Below are 25,409 nucleotides of genomic sequence, written 5' to 3'. Positions count from 1 at the left end.
CCATACAACTGTCGCCAACATTCAGAGGGTTTAGTTAGTACCGGTGCTGATTCCTTCCCTGTCAGGCTGTAGTTGGTGAGCTCCCATTAGCTCAAGTAAACTGTTTCAGTATTCAGTATTCAGTATTCAGTATTCAGTATTCAGTATTCCATATCATGGTCTTAACCTCTTTGCTCATATTCTCACTCCTCTCACTCTTCAGCTGGACGTTGGGAGCTCAGCCCAATGCTCTGCTTGTCCCTACTGCTTGTACTGGCTTTTTGGGAACCTATTGTCTTTGGATAGATACCTTACTCAGCCTGGATATAGTAGGGAGGATCTTGGTCCTTCTCCACTCTCTGAGGAGTGGATGGGGGAGTGGGAGAGGTAGGTGAAGGGAGTGGGAACTGGGTTGGTATGTTAAATGAAAAAAGATAGTTTGCTTTCTTTTTAAAAAATAAAATGAATTAAAAAGATATGATTCTTTGCTTGAAACATGATACCATTATGAATTTATAGCTGAGTTAGAATTCACCATGTGAAGCAGGCTAATGCCAACTCACAGAGATCCACCAGCCTTTGATTCCCACGTGTTGGAACCAAATGTATGTGCCAATAGTCTGGCCAAAGCTATTCTAACAAATGCAGTAACATTAAGAGATAGGCATTTTTAATCCTTTAAAACGTGACCTGAAAATTCAAAGGGAGACAAAGAGGAAATTTGTGGTGTGTGTGTGTGTGTGTGTGTGTGTGTGTGTGTGTGTGAGAGAGAGAGAGAGAGAGAGAGAGAATAAGTGATTTGTTACTATTGTAAGAGGACTTGTTTTAATTATCCTTTTGTTATGAGTTATTATAACCAAAATTCAAAACCTACAATACAAATTAAACTATTAATTTACTTAACTACAATAAAGACAGTAAAAGTTGATGACTTAACAGAACCACCAAGAAAAAAAATTAAATGATAATGTTGTTAATCAGAACTTATCTTGAATTGAAATGAATTCATCAACCAAATGGCATATAGTGGTTGAATTATTCTTTTTTAAAAAAATGAAATCAAATACAACAAAACTGCTGTCAGCTGGGCATGGTGACACACACCTATAATCCAAGCACTTGGGTGGCAGAGTCAGGTGGATCTCTGTGAGTTATAGTCCAGTCTGGTATACAGAGTGAGTTCCAGGACTGCCAGAGTTGTTACACAGAGAAATCCTGTCTCGAAAAACAAAACAAAACAAAACAAAAAACAAAACTGCTATCTGAAAGAGATATTCCTCACCTGATGGTCACAGGTTAGACTTAAAGTGGAGAAATATCAGTGGGTAGGATAATAATTGGGTGGGTGATATCCACCCAATATTAGTGTCATAAATGTAGACAGCAACAGTTAACAATGAGAAGTAAGAGATAGCCATCGTACAGTTTTAGACCTTTATACACCACTTCAAAGTGCACAGATTATCAAGACCAAAGGCTATCAAGGCAACACTGGGCTTAGACTATCTAGGTATGCTCAGCCTGTGGCCTGTAGACTGACTGTGGCCCCATGAAGCAAGTATAGCTATGACTACAATATAACACAAAACTGTAAATTTACCTAAAAGATATTTGATGGTGTGTGTGCATTTGTGTGTGTGTGAGTGTGTGTTACAGTTCTCAAATGAGAACTTTGTAAACATTGAAGTTGTGTTGTCTAACGTCTGGAACTCCTCGCCAGTAGATGTAATGTTCCCAAGATAGACAGGTTGAGAGAAAGTCAAATCTAATTATGATTCATAAAGAAAAATATAATTTCTATATATAAATATAAATTGAATATCTATTCAGTTTTCATAAGAGAAGCTATTTGTTCTCTTTTCTGTCCAGGTAAATAGGCATTTGTAAACATGATTCTTGATAAGAAATAAAGAATGTGTTTTCTATTGCCAGCTGTCCAATCCTGTAATGTGGTGTGATTTTCTTAATTTTGGGAAACAATAGGTAATTTTTCTTAGAAGACATATGGTAATATGGTACAATCATTTTACTAGTATCTAAAGGTTATCTATATGCAGATAAAGCTAGACTAGCAAAGTGTTCTGCATTTGGTACAGTTGAATGTATATGGTATACATTCAAGTGATGTCACTGATCCGCATTGAAGAACAAAGGAATGAACAGACCTCTGCTCTTTGGTGGTGTGTAAAGGAAGTTTTAGGAAATAAGGTAGTGGGGAAAAATGCATTAATCATAATGAAGTAACTGGAAGATAATTAGCAAGATACAAGAAAAATTACTGCTCTGATTGTAAGATACGTAATTTCTAATCATACTTCAGGGTTGTTAGTTTTGTTTTTAGATTCTTTGGATTTCTTCATTGATAATAATGTCTTCTGTGAATAAATATTTTTCCTCCTTTTCAAATCTGCAAGCCCATTATGTTTTTTCACCACTCACTATACGTTAGTTCCTCTACAGTGCGACACATCCTATTTTAGAATATCTATGTGGGGATTACTTTTTCCCTTTTAGGTAATATTAAATGCATTTCTAGTGCATGAAAAACAGTGTCATTACTTTCCACTCCATGTTTAGGTTTAATAAGAAAGGATAACATAGAATAGGAAAAATGCATTGGTAATAATAGTATATCAATTAATTACCTTCCCAGGGTTGTGGCAGTTGAACTTCCATCACCTTCCAGTGGTGCTATGAGGAGAACTGATTTCTGATTGTCTACAATAGTGGTATCAGTGGAGTTTTGGAGGAAAATGAGGCCCACTCCACACACAAGCAGTAAGAATTAGTGTCAGACAGGGCTAGTCATCAATGTTTGTTTAACCCTATTTGAAGCACATCCTGCTATCAGTGCTCCCAGTGGGGATTTGAACTTCCAGGCACACTTGATATAAATGAAAATAAGCAAGACTCGGATTCTTCTCCCCTACGCCAGTAGGTTACAATGAAAAATCAAAATCACGTCCTCAATAGGAAGCAAACGTGGCTTAAGTTCCTGGCTTTTGTTGAGCAAGTGTCAGTGGGACTAACGAAAGCAGAAATTCCATTCTGACATACAGTAAATCAGTCAGACTCCAGTTTTGTTGAGTGGTGGTGGACCTGTTGAAATGGGAAGCTGAATTTGCAGTCACTATGACCTTGAGGTACAGCTACATAGGAGGACTGATTAAAGATTCTATTAAGCCTAAAGTCACGTGATTCCTAAATGTCCTAGACAAGACTGAAAAATCTTTCTATATAGAAAAAGGAAACTTGCATGTTCAGTAACAGAAGATATTCTTCAAGTACTAACATGAATCTAACTAAGATGTTGGGAATATCTGTGGGATTTTAAGTTATTAACATAAATATTCCACAAAGCACATATCAATCAACTTGAAAATGAAGACAAAGTTTTTAGGAAATAAAGTTGTAAAAAAATAACCAAATGCAAACTGCAGAAATAAAATTATGCAACCAAAAATTTGATGTATGTACTCAAATAAAATGCCAATGACAAATGAAAGAATTAGTGAAATTCGTTGGGGCTGGGTTCTATGCCACCCCCACATGTTAATTGAGGATTAATTAATTGAGAAGGCAAAGGCCTTTTCTCATTTAATATAATCTCAAAGGTAACTAACACTATGGTAATTTCTTCTCTGTCCTTTTTGAAAAATATTCAGAAAATAATGAAAATACATTTTAAATATATGTTAAACATATAATCATTTCTAAACTTTAAGCATAGGTCTCTTATTAATCTGGTTCTGGCTAGGAAATCTGGGCTGGAATTTGGTCTCAAGTGCATTTTCAGATTTGAAAACTTATTTTTTTTTTTAGTACTGGGGTTCAAAGCCTATGTCTCACATACACTAGGCAATAATGTTTGTGACTTCCATACTTCTTTCCACTGAGCTACAGTCCTAGTCCAAAGTAAACTTACTTGTAAATAACATTAGAGAAGTTTCAAGAAATTGAGAAGTACTAAAAGTGAATGAAAATACAATGTACTACATTTCAGTATGCATGAAAAAAATCTTAAAAATTTAGAACAATGACGGAAAAGTGTTCTAAAATTAGTTTTTTTTTTTTTAACCTCAGACAACTAGGAAAGAAATTCAATCCAAAGTAAACCAGGAAAAGATAGTAATGTTAAACGAATGCAAGTATTAACTAGAGTCAATAAAACCAAGGAAATTAAGAAAACTAAAAGCTGGGTTTTAGAAAAGATATGTAAAATTGGTAAGGCTGTAGTCAATTTAACTTTAAAAAATAGAAGTATTCAAAGTATTATGAAAATGATCATTTCTGTGCCCAATTTAATAACCTCACTGAAACTGATGAATTCCTTGGTCAGTCGACCTGCCAAAGCTCACACAAGAAATAGATATCTAAATAAGCATATATCTATTGAAGAAGTTAAAATAAGAACTAGTAACATCCCAAACAGAAAGCAAAGGGTAGATAGTCTCACTGTTAAACTTTATCACACATGGAAGGAAGAAGTGTGTCTATGTGTTAATTTGTGCTAAATGCTTTCTCTTTCCACAATCCTTTCAGTGGGTTTTAATTATGAAAATGTAGTTAAAACATTGTAACTTTTGCTGAAAAGGCTGAATTTTGTACTAACAGCTTTTCAAGTTAGTAAGCTGAAAATCATACTGATGCTAATTCTGTTACGTTTTGCATCATAGATGCAGCCAATAATGTGTGGCAAACTGTAAGATTACACCATCTATAGTTATTAGCTACACAGATGTAGTAGATGGCTAGATGCTTTCATAGCACATATTTTCATTAAAATTTATCATCTACTCCAACTACATTCACCATTTTCTCATTACCCTCTTCTATGGACCCCCTTCCTCCTGTTGCAAACCCTCTTCCCCTTTCCCTGAATACTTCCTTCCTCTACTTCCATGTTATTTGTGTGTGTGTGTGTGTGTGTGTGTGTGTGTGTGTGTGGTGTGTGTATTTGTATGCATGTATGTGAAATCTCAGTTCTAAATAAGAGCAAATGTGACATTTTTCCTTTCTGAGTATCTCTATTTTCACTTAATATGATTGCAGTGTGGTTCTATTGAAATAATTTCCTCTAAATGTGATCATTTCATTCTTTAGAGATAAAGAAAAGCTTATTTTTCTATTAATGTGTTCATAGACATCAAAACTGATTCATACCACCTCCATTTTCCATTGTTTCATGGTGAACAAGGATGTTTACATGCCTAATTGTATTGACAAGAGTGGTATAACCCCATCACATGGTAGTTTATAATTTTAGTTTTTTTGTGTTTTTTTTCTTTGAGGTACCTTTATGCAGACTTTCATAGTGACTGGACTAATTATATTACCTCCAGCTTTGTATAATGTTTCCCCTTACTCTCTCTCCTTTTCAGCAGTTTCTGTTGCGTTTCATGTATGGGTTGGGCATGAACATGTGTCCATGCATACGGAGGCTAGAAATCAATCTTGGGTGTCTTTCTTTATGTTCTGCTCACCATGTTTTTTGCGTTTTCTTGTATTGTTTTTGTTTTTGTTTTTTTGTGGCGGTTGTTCGCTTGCCACAGGGTCTCTCCCTGGCCTGGTTATGTAGCTTAGACTACCTAGACAGTGAGTCCCAGGGATCCAGGCTGTGTAGTTTCTTCAGCAGTGGCATTACAGCATGTGCCACCACACCTCAGGGCCTCATGTTTGGAAGACAAAAATTATGTTAACAGAACCATCTGCCCAAGAAGCCCTGTCTGTGACCTTAATGATAGCCATGCCAATGGGGACAAGATGGGAATCCTGATCTTTTCTTTTGAATTTCCTTAATGGCTAAGAGTGTTGATCAGATTTCATGTATTCATTGTCCATTTTTGCTTCACCTTTAAAGGCCTGTTTTACTCATTACTTATGGTTTTGATGTTTAGTATTTGCAGCATTTTATATATTCTTGATATTAGTTTCCTTCAGTTGTATTAAGTGGCAAGGATTTTTCCCATTTTGTACGCTACATCTTCACTCCGTTAAAAAAAGATTTATTTATTCATTTGCTCATTTTTTTATGTGTGTGAGCCTTCATGAGGGTATGTGCACCGTGTGTGTGTAGGGACCTGGGGGGCGACGGATTGACTGGAACTGTTGTTAGATGTAGTTGTGTGCCACAGTGTGGAACCAAACCCAGCTGTACTGTGAGTAAATAAAGTAACAACTCAGGCGTTTTTACAGCTCTGGCTTTTGTCTCTTTGGCTGTGCATAAACTTTTAAATTTTATATAACCTTATTTGTAAATTCTTGCTATTATTTTCTGGTTTACTCAAGTTCCTCTCAGAAAGCTCTTGCCTGTGTCTCTACCTTGAAGTAGTTTTCCCATTTGCATCTTCAGGTCTTGTGTTAAATCCTTTTATCTCCTTTGGGTGGATTTTTGTGCAGCGTGAGTCAGAAGGATCTAGTTTCAGTTTTGATCATATGCATATTAACTTTTCCCAGACCATTTGTTGAAGATGCTGTTTTTTTTTTTTTCCCAACACATGATTTTTGAACTTGTGTCAAAAACCAGTGGCCATAACTGCATGGACTTCTGTTTGTTTTTATTTGTTTGTCTGTATTTTGTATATTTAGTTTATTTGTTTTTGTTTTGTATATTTAGTTTACATAGTATATTTGTATATATTTCAGTTTTTGTGCAGGCAACATAGTGTTTTATCATAATGGCTCTATACAGTGTTTGAAATTACATACTATGACAATTCCAATATTGCTCTTCCTTCTTAGGAGTGCTTTGGTTTTGCATAGTCTTTTGTACTTCTGTATGACTTTTAAGATTTAGAATACATTTTTGAAGAATCTTCAGAATATTAATAGGAATTACATGGAAAATGTAAATCACTTTCTGTTGCATGACCATTTCTACCACATTAACTCTTCCAATCTGTCCTCTAGTATCTTTGATTTCTTTTGGAAGTAATTAAAGGACTTCATGGTTGAGCTTATTTACCTTCTTGGTGAGATTTATTTCTATCTGTTATTTTTTGAGATTCTTGTAAATGGGACCAGTCTCCTGCTCAGAATGTTAATTATTATTATATGGAAAAGCTGTTGATATTTGTTATTTGATTTTATATTCTATTTTGTTAAAAGTATCTGTCAAATCAAAATCTGTCTTCTTCTCTGGTGAGAATTAAAGTTTTCTATGTATAGATCTGTACTGTCTGCAGTAGGAATGAGTTGAATCCTTCCATTAAATTCACCCTTTATTCACATTACTTTAGTACCCAGGAAAAGAATCCAAACATTCTACTGAGTCAGAATGGTGAGACAATATGTACTTGTCTCCTAACAGTTGAGGAAATACTTCAAGATTTTGTCCCATTGAGTATGATGTTAACTATTATTTTATGTTCATAGTTTTTATTATAGTAAATTATGGTCTTTTATCCTTAGTTTCTTTGGAGTCTTTTTTTTCTTTCTTTTTGGAGTCTTTTTTCTTTTCATGAAGCAATGATGGGCATTATTCAAAGGCTATTTTATTTCTTTTTGTTGTTTTATTTTATTTTATTTTATTTTATTTAGCTGTACTTTTTTTCTCTGCTCCCATCCCTGCTTTCCCCCTCCCCTTCTACCCTCTTCCAGGGTCCCCATGCTCCCAATTTACTCAGGAGACTTCTCATGTGCATTAGATCCATGTATGTCTCTCTTTGGGTCCTCTTTGTTGTCCAGGTTCTCTGGGATTGTGATTTGTAGGCTGGTGTTCTTTGCTTTATATTTAAAAACCATTTATGAATGTGTACATATGACAGTTGTCTTTTGGGGTCTGGGTTACCTTACTCAATATGATGTTTTCTAGCTCCATCTATTTGTCTGCAAATTTCAGGATGTCATTATTTGTTTTTCTACTGTGTAGTACTCCATTGTGTAAATGAACCACATTTTTTTTTGATCCATTCTTTGGCTGAGGGGCATTTAGGTTGTTTCCAGGTTCTGGCTATGACAAACAATGCTGCTGTGAACATAGCTGAGCACATGTCTTTGTGGCACAATTGAGCATCCTTTGGATATATACCCAAAAGTATTGCTGGGCCTTGAGGAAGGTTGTTTCCTAATTATCTGAGAAATAGCCACACTGATATCCAAAGGGGTTGTCCAGCTTGCACTCCCACCAGCAATGCAGGAGTGTTCCCTTTACCCACAACCTCTCCAGCATAAGTTGTTATCAGTGTTTTTTATCTTGGCCATTCTTACAGCTGTAAGATGGAATCTCAGAGTTGTTTTGATTTGCATTTTTCTGATGACTAAGGATGTTGAGCATTTCCTTAAGTATCTTTCAGCCATTTTAGATTCCTCTGTTAAGAGTTCTTTGTTTAGGTCTGTACTCCATTTTTTTATTGGATTATTTGTTCATTTGATGACAACTTCTTATTTTGGAGATCAGACCTCTGTCTGATGTGGGGTTAGAGAAGATCTCTTCCCATTCTGTAGGTTGTCGTTTTGTCTTGTTGACAGTGTCTCAAATGCTATTTTTTATTTATTACAATTATAATCTAATTTCTGTCCTTGATCCTATTTAAATATGTGCACATGTTTGTTAACACATAATGATTTTTATATGTTGAACTATTCTTGTATTTCTGGGATGAAACCAATTCGATCATGGTACACCATCTTTTAAAATGTATTCTTAGATTTGGTTATTAATTATATTACAACTTTTGTATTCATGTTTATCATGGAAATTGGTGTATAGATTTCTTTATTGTCTTCTTATCCAGGATTTCTATCCATGTAATACTGGACTCATAAATTATGTTGCTGTTTCTTTACTTTGTATTTTAGGGAATAATTTGGGAAAGATTGGTGGTAATACTTCATTAATGATTTGATAGAATTCAGTGGATAATCATTTCATTTATGTTTATGCTTATGTTACAGCTTGTGTGAAATTTGTCTTTTATTTTTGCCCTAATAATCTATTTATTGACAAGACTGGTGGACTGAAGTCACTCTATAGTATTTACTTTATAGTGGGTTATTCTCCCAACAATGTCCCACACTGTTTGTAGTATGAAATTGCATTACTATCAATATTCTTGAAGAAATTTCTCTTTATTAAAATACACTGCCTTTCTTTATCTTTTATTTTTGGCTTGAAGTTTACCTTATCAGATATAAATATGACTACTATTATAAAGAAGATAAACTTTCTACATTGTCTCTTTCAGAAGATAGAATATCTTATACTCTTTCCTGGTCTGTAAGTTTTTTTTCTCAGAAATATTTTGATTGCAAAGGATCCCTTATGTGTGACGGGTCTATTTTCTCTTCATTCGTTCAAACTTATCCCTTTAACATACAGAGTTTTAGGTAAAATTTACTTAAGTCATATGCAATTAATTGTAGCATCCATACATAGACCTAGCATGACTCTTAATGATTGGAGTTTGAAAGGTAACTTTTGGTGGTTAGCTAAACATTTATTTTTTATTATATTGTGTCTTTGTGAAGGTCTGGGGCATTTAATATGTTTGAGGATAGTTGAAACAGGTTACCTGAGCTAATGGGAGGTCACTGACTCCAGAGTGATAGTGGGGGAACCAGCATAGAACCAAACTAGGCCCTCAGAATGTGGGTGACAATTTTAGATCTGGGGCAGACTGTGGGGCTGCTGGCCACACAGGATTTATTGCTACTGCTTGAACTGGCATTTTGGAGCCCATTCCTTGGAGGAATACCTTTCTCAGCCTAGATATAGTGGGGAGGGCCTTAGTCCTGTCTCAAACTGATGTGGTAGATTTTGTTGAGTCCCCGTGGAAAGCCTTATCCTCTCGGAGAAGTGGATGGTGGGTGATGTGGGGGAAAATTGGAGGGAGCAGGAGGAGGAGTGGGAGTCAGAGCTGGAATTGGTATATTAAATGAGAAATGATTGCTTTTGGAAGATAAGTAAAAAGAGTAAAATGTAACAAACTTAACATTTCATTTCAAAAGAAAAAGAAATGTGTTTAAGTCTTTGATTAATTTCCAAAAGTATAAAATTTAATTTTGACTTTTGCTTGAGACAAACTCCCACTTTGTTGCCCAAGCTGGTCTTCAAATCAACATTTTCCTGTTTTATATCTTCCTGAATGTGAAGATCAAACGCATGTGCCTATGCTTGGCTAATTGTGAGTAGTTACGGGAACACATTTTATGAATGAGTACATTTTTCAGTGATTTCAGTTTGAATTTTTAGTGGTTCGCAAACACAGATTTATTTTTAAATGTTAAACCAAACTTAATTCCATACTTATTTTGATTTAATCACAAACCATGTCTAAATATTGTTGAATATTGTCTAAAAATTTGAACACAGATATGTATGCTCATGAATGATGTTGCTATATACCCTTCATTTTACATGTCGTAATGTTTTCTGTGAAGGTACATTTAGATATTAAACAAGTGAATAATTCCAACATTTATATCTTCTAAAAGATCATATGGAATTCATGTTTTAAAATTTAGTGTAACCTATATTTCCTTGCAATAATGCTTTTAATAAAAAGTAAATTTGTTTAGAAAATATTTTTTGGTTATCTACTTACTAAATTTTTCTATTTGTATCTTTATATTTGCATATTTTGATTTTTTTTACCTTCATCTAAGTTGCTGAGTTTATGGGTACTTCGTATTATTTAACATACACATATCCTACAATATCATTTCTCATGTGTCTTAATATTTATATTTGTATCTTGATATGAAAAATTATTCTCTTTAGATGTTTCTTAACATTATCCTATTAATGGATTTTTTAAATTGTGTATGTTCATTCAAATAATCTCCTCATCCTTATACACACAACTTTATTTTTTTAAAAAATAACAACTAAAAATTAATACAACAACCTACCCAACAAAGTAAACACAATGAAATAACACCCAAAAAAATAATACTGTGACCCAAGAAAAGCACACAAACAACAACAACAACAACAACAACAACAACAACAGAAAAACCCCAAACCCAAACCCCAAATCTGGAGTCTATTCTATTTTGACCAGCTATCCCTGAACAAAATTTCTGCCATTGGCTAATTTATAGACCCAATGCCCTTTCATTGGAGAAAGCTGATTATTCCTCTCTCTGAAGATATAAATGACAGCTCTGTTATTAACCTTTACACTAGTGGCTAGGTTGTCCTTCATTATTTCATGTCTTCTTTAATTGGTGTGTTTGAATTTAACTGACTTTCATTTTCTCTCGCATATATATATATATATATATATATGGCAGATATTTACATATGTGTATATGTACATATATACATAAATATATTTGGTTATTCTCTGTTCTTTTTATGAATGTCCTGTTTCTCTTATTCTTTGTCATTTTGTTTTTAAGTTTCTTTTACTAGAGTATAAAGGCATTCATTGGAATATAATATCATCTATTTAAGGCTTCTATTTACTTGTAATCTAAGAATCAGTTCTAAAAAATATCTTCCAAGCCAGTTTAGCTATATTTGAATTGGAAGATATTAATTTTTATATGTATTTAGTTTGAAATGCTTGTCAGTTTCTCTTTTTATGTCTTCTTGGATCAGTGAATTACTTAGAAGTTCTCATTTTATTTTTCAAATATTTTGGAGATTATCAATAAGTATTTCCCTGTCTGTACTATCAATCCACTGTGGAATTAAATCAACATGTTTTATATGAATTGTACTCATTTTAAATGTATCCACTATCTTATCTTATCACTTGTAATGACAAAAGAATCTGCTGATTTCTATTCCTGAACATGATGTGACCACTGCTATTCTACCCAACAAAGAAATAAATGGCAAAAGAAAAAAAACAAATCCATTTCAAAAATAATAGCAGTTATAATAAACTTAACATAATTGTCTTTAGATATTATTTGTGTCTATATTCCCATAAAACTTTCCCAATATCAGTAATAGTTACATTTCTCTTTATAAGAATTTGGTCATGTTTTATTTATATAATAAAGTTATTCATTTGTATTTCTTTAATCAATTATATATGTATTTATATATTTTTTTAAATCAAGTATTTACGTGAGCAGGGTTTTGGAGCAATATTTGACATGAGGTGCCATTTGAGGGAGCACTCTGTGTTCTCCAAAATCGTGCCCTTGGACCAAATAGGGGTCCCTGATGGGGAAAGATGGCATGGGAATTTTGGCATTCACACTGGCCTAAGCAGGCCTCAGGGAGAACAGGCTGCACCCATTGATTTCTTCCTTTACTCTGGGCCTCAAACAACCTTCTTGTACTTGATTTTTATGGCATCATCTCTCTTCATGACATTGGTTTGTCATCATTGACCGAGTTCTCAAGAGAGCAAAGCTCCAACTGGGGTTTAGACAAAGCACCATTGCTTACCAGTGTTGCAAACAGTGTCTAGGAGGTATGTCTTGGCATAGTCTGCACAAAGGTTGAGCCCGATACATGTGCTGCATTGATTTGATCAGAAGGCCTTGTGTTCTTCTTAATGGCCCCTTTGGAAAAGAAGAAACAGCCTGTTTAAGGGCCAAACTTGGACCTGCCCTTTATGACCAGGGAAGGTCTGCTGATTCGAACCAGGGTCTGAACACATGACACCATGGAGGAGGATACTTCTGGTACATGAGATATCAGTGGTCATTGGCCCAAGGAGGAGCCCCAGCCCTGAGTGATGGGCACTTCTTCAGCCTGCCCAAACCAAGTTCAATCATTCAGAATCATGTTCTTCCAGCTGACTGCTCTGATGGCTAGCCTGAGATGGCTGCCGATCCTCAATCATTAGGCAGAGCTTTGATACCTTGGAATCTTGCCTTTCCAGCATCAGGCCTACTAAGGTCTTAGAGCTGGCCTCAACTTGACCTGTTACACATGTGTCTCATTCAAGTCTGCCTACCACTGTCCACACACTAATGAAGAAGTATCCTTTCAATTACGGTTTTTATTGCACGGCCAGATATTGTGGTGGGTCTAGCCTGCTCTGCGGCTCCTGGCATATTCTTAGTCCTAGGCAGAGTTGTCAATGCCATGTCTCCATGGATTTTGTTCATGCAAGGGGCTTATACACATCACCTATGCTGTGTCCTACAAACTGCTTAAAATGAAGCTGCCTGCCTGGCTCCAGTGCCATGAAGAGACCATCTGTCTTGATAGAGCATCCAGAATTGTCTGCCTTTTTTTCTTGCTGGAATGCTAGCTCAAATTCACTAATTTTCCAAAGCTGTCCATTTGGAATGACTTTCTGGACACCGAGCTCTAAGGGGTTTCATTCTAGGATTCAAGTTCAACATTGGATTCTGGGCTTTGATCTTGAGTATCTTTTCTTGGAGTTTCAGAAATAGGAACAGGTGAAGGAACAGGTTCTGCAGGGATCAAGACATATGGGCTTATCTTTCCACTTACCTGAAGAAAGTTGTGATATTGTGTGCTTCAAGATGGCATCCCTGATCACTGAAAGGCAGAAGTGATGATGGGCACGTGAGCAGGGTTTTGGATACAGAGACTCACTCAAGAGCAATATTTGACATGAGGTGCCATTTGAGGGAGCACTCAGTGTTCTCCAAAATCGTGCCCCTGGACCAAATAGGGGTCCCTGATGGGGAAAGATGGCATGGGGATTTTGGCATTCACACTGGCCCAAGCAGGCCTCAGGGAGAACAGGACCCCCATTGAATCCTTCCTTTAGTCTGGGCCTCAGCTCAAACTTCTTGTGCTTGATTTTTATGTCATCATCTCTCTTCATGACATTGGTTTGTCATCATTGACCGAGTTCTCGAGAGAGCAAAGCTCCAACTGAGGTTTAGACAAAGCACCATTTCTTACCAGTGTTGCAAACAGTGTCTAGGAGGTATGTCTTGACATATTCGGCACAAACGTTCAGCCCGATAGGTGTCTTGCATTGATTTGATCAGAAGGCCTTGTGTTCTTCTTTTTTTTTTTTTTTTTTTTGGTTTTTCGAGACAGGGTTTCTCTGTAGCTTTGGAGCCTGTCCTGGAACTAGCTCTTGTAGACCAGGCTGGTCTCGAACTCACAGAGATCCGCCTGCCTCTGCCTCCCAAGTGCTGGGATTAAAGGTGTGCGCCACCACCGCCCGGCTCCTTGTGTTCTTCTTAATGGCCCCTTTGGAAAAGAAGAAACAGCCTGTTTTAAGGGCCAAACTTGGACCTGATCTTGATGACCAGGGAAGGTCTGCTGATGCGGACCAGGGCCTGAACACATGATGCCATGGAGGAGGATACTTCTGGTACGTGAGATATCAGTGGTCATTGGCCCAAGGAGGAGCCCCAGTCCTGAGTGATGGGCACTTCTTCAGCCTGCCCAAACCAAGTTCTGTCATTCAGAATACTGCTCTTCCAGCTGACTGATCTGATGGCTAGCCTGAGATGGCTGCCGATCATCAATCCTTAGGCAGGGCTTTGATACCTTGGAATCTTGCCTTTCCAGCATCAGGCCTACTAAGGTCTTAGAGCTGGCCTCAACTTGACCTGTTACACATGTGTCTCATTTAAGTCTGCCTACCACTGTCCACACACTACTGAAGAAGTATCCATTTAATTACGGTTTTTATCACATGGCCAGATATTGTAGTGGGTCTAGCCTGCTCTGCGGCTCTGGGGATATTCCTAGTCCTAAGAAGACTTTTTAATGCCATGTCTCCATGGATTTTGTTTATGCATGGGGGCTTATAGGCACCGCCTCTGCTGTGTCCTAGAAACTTCTTAAAATGAGGCTGCCTGCCTGGCTCCAGCACCATGAAGAGACCATCTGTCTTGATAGAGCATCCAGAATTGTCTGCCTTTTTTTCTTGCTGAAATGTCAATTTCACTAATTTTCCAAGGCTGTCCATTTCGAATGCCATTCTGGACACCGAGCCCTAAGGGGTTTCACATTCTAGGAATCAAGTTTTTTTTTTTTTTTTTTTTTTTTTTTGTTTTTCGAGACAGGGTTTCTCTGCAGCTTTAAAGCCTGTCCTGGAGCTAGCTCTTGTAGACCAGGCTGGTCTCGAACTCACAGGAATCAAGTTTAACACTGGATTTTGGACTTTGAACTTGAGTATGTTTTCTTAGAGTATCAGAAATAGGAACAGGTGAAGGAACAGGTTCTTGAGGGAACAAGACAGTTGGGCTCATCTTTCCATTTACCTGAAAAAAGGTGTGGTATCGTGAGCTCCAAGATGGCATCGTGTGCTCCAAGATGGCATCCCTGGTCGCTGAAATACAGAAATGATGTTGGGCATGTGAGCAGTGACGGTCTGCTGATGCGGACCAGGGCCTGAACACATGATACCATTCAGGAGGATACCGAGATATTATTGAGATATCAGTGTTCATTGGCCCGGGGAGGAGCCCCATCCCTCACTGATGGGCTCTTCTTCAGCCTGCTCAAGCCTAGTTCAGTCATTCAGGAACATGCTCTTCCCGCTTACTCCAGTGATTGATAGCCTGAGACTGCCGCCGATTGCCAATCATTAGGAAGGACTTTGTTACCTTTGAGTCTTGCCTTTTCTGCATCATGCCTACTAAGGTCTTAGACTTGGTCTCAACTTGACATGCTACACGTTTGTCTCATTTAACTCTGCCTACCACTGTCCACACACTAAGGAAGAACGTATCCTTTTTCTTATGTTTGTTATTGCAAGAAAAAACAGGGAGGGGAGCAGAGATAAAATGCAGAGCTCAATAAAAATTAACAAGGTTGAACTTAACAGCAACACTAATTTCTGAAAGCCCACAAACACATGAAAGTTGAATAATGTCCACCTGGCTTACCAATAGATCGAGGAAGACATAAAGAAAGAAATTAAAGTCTTCCTACAATTCAATGAAAATGACCATATAACATACCCAAACTTATGGAACACAATTAAAGCAGTGTTAATAGATAAGTTCATATCACTAAATGCCTATGTAAATAAGTTGGAAAAATCTCATACTAGCAAGTTATAGAGCACCTGAAATTTCTAGAACAAAAAGAAGCTAACTCACACAGGAAGACTCAATGTCCAGAAATAATCAAATTGAGAGCTAAAATCAACAAAGTCCAAACAAAGAAAATAAAAAAGAATCAATGAAACAAAAAGTTGGTTCTTTGAAAAAAATCAGCAAAATTAACAAAACTTTCTCCAAAATAACTAAATGATAGAGAGAAAATGTTCAAATCAATAAAATCAGAAATGACAAAGGGGTCATAGCAACAGACAAAGAAGAAATTCAGAGAGTTATCAGGCTATACTTCAAAAACCTGTACTCCACAAAATTGGAAAATATAAGAGAAATGGACAATTTTCTGGATAAATATCATTTACTAAAATTAAATCAAGATCAGATAAAAAATTAAATATACCTATAACCACTAATGAAATAGAAATATTTATATAAAGTCTCCCAACCAGACAAAGTCCAGGACCAGTGCAGAATTCTACAACATTTTAAAAGAAGAACTGCTACCAATACTCCTCAAATTGTTCTACCCAAGAGAAATAGAAGAAATATTGCCAAACTCTTTTTATAAGGTTGAAGTTACCCTAACACCAAAACCACACAAAGACACTACTAATAAAGAGAATTAAAGACCAATCTCACTCATGAAAATTTATGTAATACTACTCAATAAAATACTGGTAAACAGAGTATAAGAACACATCACAAAAATCATACAACAAGACCAACTAGGCTTTTCCCCAGTTATGCAGGGATGGTACAATATATGAAAATCTATCAATGTAATCCATCATATGAATCAACTGAAAGGAAAAAAACCTATTGATCATCTCATTAGATGTTTAAAAAGTCTGCAACAAAACTCATGACCCCTTCAAGATAAAAGTCTTGGAAAGAACAGGGCTACAAGGACCATAGCTTAACATAATAAAGGCAATATATAGCAAGCCAATAGCTAACATCAAACTAAGTGGAGAGATACTCAAAGCCATTCCTTTGAAATCAGGAACAAGACAAGGTTGTTTCCTTTCTCTATATTTATTCAATATATTGCTTGAAGTTCTAGCTAGAGCAATAAGACAAGAAAAGGAAATCAAGGGAATAGAAATTGGAAAAGAAGAAGTCAAACTCTCACTATTAGCTGACAATATGTTATTATTAACAAATGGCCCCAAAGTTTTACCAGGGAACTCTTACAACCCATGAACACTTTCAGTAATGTAGCAGGACACAAGATTAACTCAAAAATATCAGTAGCCCTCATTTATACAGATTATAAACAGACTGAGAAAGAAACCAGAGAAATATCACTTTTCACAATAGTCATAAATAACATAAAATATCTTGGGGTAACTCTAACAAAACAAATGAAAGACCAGCATGACAAGAACTATAAATCTTTGAAGAAAGAAAATGATGAAGACACCAGAAAAAAAATCTCCCATACTCTGTGGTTGGTAAAGTTAACAGAGTAAAAATGGCAAATTTGTCAAGATCATTCTACAGATTCAATACAATACCCATCAAAACCCAGCAAAATTCTTCACAGGCCATGAAAGAGCAATAGCCAACATCATATGAAAAATAAACAATCCAGGATAGCTAAAACAATATTGTACACCAAAGGGACTTCTGGAAGCATCACAATATCTGACTACAAACTCTAATATAGAGCTACTGGAATGAAAACTTCCAGATATCAGGATTAAAAGAGACAGAAGGACCAATAAAATCTAACCAAAGCCCTGGATATCAATCCACACAACTATTAACACCTGATTTTTTTGATTTTTATTGAGTTCTACATTTTTTTCTTAACAAAGAACACCTGATTTTTGACAAAGAATTTAAAAACTAAAATGAAAAAAGAAAGCATATTCAACAAATGATTCTGAAATTAATGGATATCAACATGTAGAAGAATGTAAATAAATCTATATCCATAACCGTGCACCAAATTCAAATCCAAACTGATCAAAGTTTTTACTACATCCAGACACACTGAAGTTCATAGATGAGAAAGAGAGAGAGTGGGAAGTACATTTAAAAATATTGTCACAGGAGTCCACTTCCTAAATATAACTCCAGTAGCACAGACACAGAGAGCAACAATTAAAAGCTGGGACCTCCTGCAACTAAGAAGCTTCTGTAAAGCAAAGGACACAGTCAATAAGACATAATAGCAGCCTATAGATTGGGGAAAGATCTTTACCAATAGCACATTGAAAAGAGCACTGATCTCCAAAATATACAAGTAACTCATGATGTCAAACAAATAATCCAATAAAAATTGGGTAAACACCAAAGTTACACAGAGAAACCCTCTCTTGAAAAACCACCAAATGGGGTATAGACCTAAACAGAGAACTTTCAACAAATGAATCTCAAAGAATAGACACTTGAGAAAATTCTCAACATTTTTAGCTATCAGAGAAATGCAAATCAAAACAACTCTGATATTCTATCTTACACCTGTCAGAATGGCCAAGATCAAAAACACTGATGACAACTTATACTGGAGAGGATGTGGGGTAAAGAAAAAGACTAGATCTCATTAGTAAATTTGGAGAGTGAAGATCATGGGAATGGGTAGAAGGGGAGGAGTAAGGGACAGTAGAGGAAAAAATGTGTAGCTCGAAACAATAAAAAGAACATAAATTGTTGGCAAGTGTTATAGACTTTAGAATAATAAAAGGTTCTAGAGCAGGTGCCAATAACTCTAATGGGACCTGACTCTTTTCTTTTCTTCCAGAGTACAGTCCATTTTATGCATTCCCTTCTTTACATTTTCATTTGTCCTAAAGTATTCACTGTAGAGATTGATTCTTCAACTCTGCCCATAAACATAGGACCATTTGCCTTGGTTAGTGAGCATAGAAATACGTGTACTATCATCTCTAATCTTGATATATACGTACAGAGATATTTGCTGGTTGATTTTCGTTCTTTGTGCTGTTACAGGAAAAAAAATCTCATCTCATGTGAAAGGAAATGACCTGCATTTTTGGGAAATGGACATTTCCTTCTGCCTCAGATTCCAAGGCTTTACCTGCAATAGAACAGAGGGAGCTTTCTTTTTATAGCCCAAACCCTGAACTATTTCCTATTCAGTTCTGAGGTCCTGCCTCAACTCATTCTAAGGCTCGAGCCTCCTCAAATGCTCTACATTGCTGAAGCAGTCTTCCAGTATCCTGAAGCAACAACAAATTATTGCTACCAAGAATCCACAGGGCATCTCCATGAAACAGGGAAATAATATACATCTGGCCATCATCAACTCATACATCTTAACCTAGACCATGACTTCTTATTCCACAAACAACTCAGACTTCCATGAAGAAAAATCTTTCAGTTTCTACCTAGCAGCTTTCTGTCAGGGCTGCAGTCTGGTGACAAACTTCCCATTGAGTCCCCAAGCCTGTAGCTTTGAAGGGTATAAACTATTCATTAGAATGTAATCCAGTGCCTTCATTTGACTGCCCGGGGCAAGGTAAGCCTTTGTCTGAGAGCTGCTTGGCCTGCAAGGGGACCTGACAGTCTGCCAGAGGATCCATCATTCTTTGGGGTGAGTGAGGAGTGAGTGCCCGAACCGCGGCAGCTGCCCGGAGAGGGACCACCTACACTCCACAACTCCCCCTGCCTCCAGCACACTTCCTGCTCTTCCTGCAGGGGTTATTCTCCCCGGATACCGCCTCTCTCTCCCTGTCCCTTCCCAGCTTGCACCCAGAATCCTCCCCCCCTCCCCCTGCCTCATCCTCCCGTCTTTGGGGCCACAAAATCCCACAGCTCAGCCTGTTTGGGCTCTGGGGACCTGGAATTGAGTGCACCCAGACCGGTGGGAGGTCCCCTCCTTCATTTGACTGCCCGGGGCAAGGTAGGCCTTTGTCTGAGAGCTGCTTGGCCTGCAAGGGGACCTGACAGTCTGCCAGAGGATCCATCATTCTTTGGGGTGTCCTGCTCCAGTTCTAAGGCCATCCACCCAAAGGGGTCAGACACGGGCCTCCAGGCAGGTCTGAGGATTCCTGCAGAGGGGTGCGGGTTCCTTCAGATTGTGTCACAAGGAATAGGTCCTCCTCTGGTACTGGGGAGATCCAACCAGTTTCAGTCACAGCAAAGATTGGTCTAGGACACCAAACGCCTCCGGGCTCCCTTTGAAGGAAGAGATGGGCAGGCGCCAAAGCAGGAGCTCCTCCAACAACATGAAAGGCAACATGACATCACCACAAGCCAGACATCCGGAAACAACAAGAATTGAACACCCTACCCCAGAAGATATCGAAGAAACCGACCTTAAACAGTACTTTATGAAAATAATAGAGGACCTTAAACAGGAGGTAAAAAACTGCCATAAAGAAATGTAGATGACAAACAAAAAGGTAGACGAAATAAATAAATCTCTCAAAGATACCCAAGAAAAACAAGAAAAACAAGAAAAAGCAATCAAACAGGTAAGGGAAACAGTACAAGACCTGATAAATGAAATGGAGGTATTGAAGAAAGCACAATCTGAGGGACGACTGGAAATGGAAACTCTGAGTAAACGAACAGAAACTTCAGAGAAAGTATTTCCAACCGAATACAAGAGATGGAAGAAAGAATCTCGGACTCTGAAGATACTATAGAGGAAATAAACTCACAGATTAAAGAACTAAACAAATCTAACAAATTCTTAACACAAAACATTCAGGAAATCTGGGACACCATGAAAAGACCAAACCTAAGAATAATTGGGGTAGAAGAAGGAGAAGAATTACAACTCAAAGGCCCAGAAAACATATTCAACAAAATTATAGAAGAAAACTTCCCCAACCTAAAGAAGGATGTTCCTATGAAGGTACAAGAAGCCTACAGAACACCAAATAGACTGGATCAAAAGAAAGCATCCCCATGCCATATAATAATCAAAACACAAAACATACAGAATAAAGAACAGATATTAAGAGCTGCAAAGGAAAAAGGTCAAGTAACATATAAAGGGAAACCTATCAGAATTACACCTGATTTCTCAATGGAAACCATGAAAGCCAGAAGAGCTTGGATAGATGTGCTACAGACACTAAGGGAACATGGATGCAAGCCTAGACTATTATACCCAGCAAAGCTTGCATTCACCATTGATGGAGAAAACAAGATATTCCAGGACAAAAACAGATTTAAACAATACGCAGCCACAAATCCAGCCTTGCAGAAAGTAATAGAAGGAAAATCATAAACCAAGGAGTCCAACAACGCCCACAATAACTCAGGCATCTAGCGACCCTTCACCAGCACAACTAGAAGAAGGGAAACACACAAACTCTACTACTAAAAATGACTGAAGTTAACAACCACTGGTCATTAATATCACTTAATATCAATGGACTCAATTCACCTATAAAAAGGCACAGGCTAAGAGACTGGATACGAAAACAGAATCCAACATTTTGCTGTTTACAAGAAACACACCTCAACCACAAAGACAGACATCTACTCAGAGTAAAGGGTTGGGAAAAGGTTTATCAAGCAAATGGCCCTAAGAAACAAGCGGGTGTGGCCATTCTAATTTCCAACAAAGTTGACTTCAAACTAAAATCAATCAGAAGAGATGGAAAGGGACACTTTATACTCATAACAGGAAAAATCCATCAGAATGAAGTCTCAATCCTGAATATCTATGCCCCTAATATAAAAGCTCCCACTTATGTAAAAGAAACACTTCTAGAACTCAAGGTAGCCATCAAACCACACACACTAATAGTTGGAGACTTCAACACTCCTCTCTCACCAATGGACAGGTCAATCAGACAGAAACCTAACAGAGAATTGAAAGACTTAATGGAGGTAATGAACCAAATGGACTTAACAGACATCTATAGAACATTCCACCCAAATAGGAAAGAATATACCTTCTTCTCTGCGGCACATGGAACCTTTTCGAAAATTGACCATATACTTGGTAACAAAGCAAACTTCCACAGTTACAAAAAAATATTAGTAACCACCTGTGTCTTATCGGATCACCATGGATTAAAATTAGAATTCAACAACAATGCTACCCCCAGAAAGCCCACAAACTCATGGAAACTTAACAGTCAACTACTGACCCACACCTGGGTCAAGGAAGAAATAAAGAAAGAAATTAAAGTCTTTCTTGGATTTAATGAAAACAAAGACACAACATACTCAAACCTATGGGACACAATGAAAGCATTGCTAAGAGGAAAGTTCATAGCACTAAGTGCCCACTTAAAGAAAACGGAGAAAGCACACATTGGTGACTTAATAGCACACCTGAAAGCTCTGGAAAAAAAAGAAGCAGACTCACCTAGGAGAAGTAGAAGACTGGAAATAATCAAATTGAGGGCAGAAATCAACAAAATAGAAACACAGAAAACAATCCAAAGAATCAATGAAACAAGAAGCTGGTTCTTGGAGAAAATCAACAAGATTGACAAACCCTTAGCCAAACTAATCAAACGGCAGAGGGAGAACATGCAAATTAATAAGATCAGAAATGAAAAGGGGGACATAACCACAGACACAGAGGAAATTCAGAGAATCATTAGATCTTACTACAAAAGCCTGTATGCCACAAAATTGGAAAATGTAAAAGAAATGGACAGTTTTTTAGATAAATACCATATACCAAAGTTAAACCAGGACCAGGTAAATGCTCTAAATCGTCCTGTTAGTCGCGAAGAATTAGAAACTGTTATCAGAAACCTCCCTACCAAAAAGAGCCCAGGACCAGATGGTTTCAATGCGGAATTCTACCAGAACTTCCAAGAAGACCTAATACCTATACTCCTTAAGGTATTTCATAAAATAGAAACACAAGAGTCACTGCCAAATTCCTTCTATGAAGCTACAGTTACCCTGATACCTAAATCACACAAAGACTCAACCAAGAAAGAGAATTACAGGCCAATCTCACTCATGAACATTGACGCAAAAATTCTCAATAAAATACTGGCAAACCGAATCCAAGAACACATTAGAAAAATTATCCATTACGATCAAGTAGGCTTCATCCCAGAGATGCAGGGCTGGTTCAACATACGAAAATCTATCAATGTAATCCATCATATAAACAAACTGAAGGAAAAAAACCATATGGTCATCTCATTAGATGCTGAAAAAGCATTTGACAAAATTCAGCACCCTTTTATGATAAAGGTCTTGGAGAGATTAGGGATACAGGGGTCATTCCTAAATATAATAAAAGCTATTTACAGCAAGCCGACAGCTAACATCAAATTAAACGGAGAGAAACTCAAGGCTATCCCACTAAATTCAGGAACACGACAAGGCTGTCCACTCTCTCCTTATCTCTTCAATATAGTGCTTGAAGTTCTAGCAATAGCAATAAGACAACATAAGGGAATCAAGGGGATTCAATTTGGAAAGGAAGAAGTTAAACTTTCATTATTTGCAGATGATATGATAGTATACATAAGCGACCCCAAAAACTCCACCAAAGAACTCCTACAGCTGATAAACTCCTTCAGTAACGTGGCAGGTTACAAGATCAACTCCAAAAAATCAGTCGCCCTCCTATACACAAAGGATAAGGAAGCAGAGAGGGAAATCAGAGAAGTATCACCTTTCACAATAGCCACAAATAGCATAAGATATCTGGGAGTATCTCTAACCAAGGAAGTGAAGGATTTATTTGACAAGAACTTTAAGTCTTTGAAGAAAGAAATTGAAGAGGATACCAGAAAATGGAAGGATCTCCCCTGCTCGTGGATTGGGAGGATCAACATAGTAAAAATGGCAATTCTACCAAAATCAATCTATAGATTCAATGCAATCCCAATCAAGGTCCCATTAAAATTCTTCACAGAGATTGAGAGGACAATAATCAACTTTATATGGAAAAACAAGAAACCCAGGATAGCCAAAAAAATCTTATACAATAAAGGTTCTTCTGGAGGCATTACCATCCCTGACTTCAAACTCTATTACAAAGCTACAGTATTGAAAACGGCTTGGTATTGGCATAAAAACAGAGAGGTTGACCAATGGAATCGTATAGAAGACCCGGATCTTAAACCACAAACCTATGAACACCTGATTTTTGATAAAGGAGCTAAAAGCACACAATGGAAGAAAGAGGGCATCTTCAACAAATGGTGCTGGCATAACTGGATGTCAACCTGTAGAAGAATGAAAGTAGATCCATATCTATCACCATGCACAAAACTCAAGTCCAAATGGATTAAAGACCTCAATATTAATTTGAACTCATTGAGCTTGATAGAGGAGAAAGTGGGAAGTACTCTACAACAAATGGGCACAGGGAACCGTTTCCTACGCATAACCCCAGCTGCACAGACTTTAAGGGCAACATTGAATAAATGGGACCTCCTGAAGTTGAGCAGCTTCTGTAAAGCAAAGGACATTGTCACTAAGACACAAAGGCAGCCTACTGACTGGGAAAAGATCTTCACCAACCTTGCAACTGACAAAGGTCTGATCTCTAAAATATATAAGGAACTCAAGAGACTAGACGGTAAAATGCCAATTAACCCAATTAAAAAATGGGGCGCTGAACTGAACAGAGAATTCTCAACAGAAGAAGTTTGAATGGCCAAAAGACACTTAAGGTCATGCTCAACCTCCCTAGCTATCAGGGAAATGCAAATCAAAGCAACTTTGAGATATCATCTTACACCTGTCAGATTGGCTAAAATCCAAAACACCAATAATAACCTTTGCTGGAGAGGTTGTGGGGTAAGGGGTACACTCATCCATTGCTGGTGGGAATGCAAACTTGTGCAACCACTTTGGAAAGCAGTGTGGCGGTTTCTCAGGAAATTCGGGATCAACCTACCCCAGGACCCAGCAATTCCACTATTGGGAATCTACCCAAGAGATGCCCAATCATACAACAAAAGCATATGCTCATCTATGTTCATAGCAGCATTATTTGTAATAGCCAGATCCTGGAAACAACCTAGATGCCCTTCAGCGGAAGAATGGATGAAGAAACTGTGGAATATATACATGCTAGAATACTACTCAGCGGTAAAAAACAATGACATCTTGAATTTTGCAGGCAAATGGATGGAAATAGAAAACACTATTCTGAGTGAGGTAACCCAGACCCATAAAGATGAACATGGGATGTACTCACTCATATTCGGTTTCTAGCCATAATTAAAGGACATCGAGCCTATAAATTTGGGATCCTTGAGAAGATAATAAGAAGGTGAACTCCCCAAAAAAGATATAGTAATCCTCCTGGATATTGGAAGTAGACACGATCGCCAGGCAAAATTGGGAACTTGAGGGTTGGGCAAGACTGGGCCAAGGGAAGATGGGGAGAGAAAAGTGTGAAGGGGAGAACGGGGGGAGCTCGGAGGAATGGGGTGCTTGGGATATAGGAAGGGTGGATATGCGAGCAGGGAAGCATATATCTTAATTTAAGGAGCTACCTAAGGGTTGTCAAGAGACTTGACCCTAGAGGGGTTCCCAGGTTTCCAGGGAGATGCCCCCAGTTAGTTCCTTGGGCAGCTGAGGAGAGGGAGCCTGAAACGGCC

General features: G+C 37.5%; 2 non-coding genes across 2 annotated transcripts; both read right to left on the bottom strand.

The window, feature by feature from the left end:
* Nucleotides 1–12,195: 12,195 nt before the first annotated feature.
* On the bottom strand, nucleotides 12,196–12,273 carry LOC119803110. Its single transcript, XR_005283527.1, has one exon. It is a non-coding gene; the product is annotated as a small nucleolar RNA SNORD115 (small nucleolar RNA).
* Nucleotides 12,274–13,634: 1,361 nt separating this feature from the next.
* LOC119803195 lies at nucleotides 13,635–13,713 on the bottom strand. The gene has a single exon (XR_005283602.1). It is a non-coding gene; the product is annotated as a small nucleolar RNA SNORD115 (small nucleolar RNA).
* Between the last annotated feature and the right edge of the window lie 11,696 nt (nucleotides 13,714–25,409).

This window comes from Arvicola amphibius, chromosome 12, assembly GCF_903992535.2.
Source record: "Arvicola amphibius chromosome 12, mArvAmp1.2, whole genome shotgun sequence".
In the NCBI taxonomy this organism is placed as follows: domain Eukaryota; kingdom Metazoa; phylum Chordata; class Mammalia; order Rodentia; family Cricetidae; genus Arvicola; species Arvicola amphibius.
This window is presented reverse-complemented; position numbering and strand designations above follow the sequence as displayed.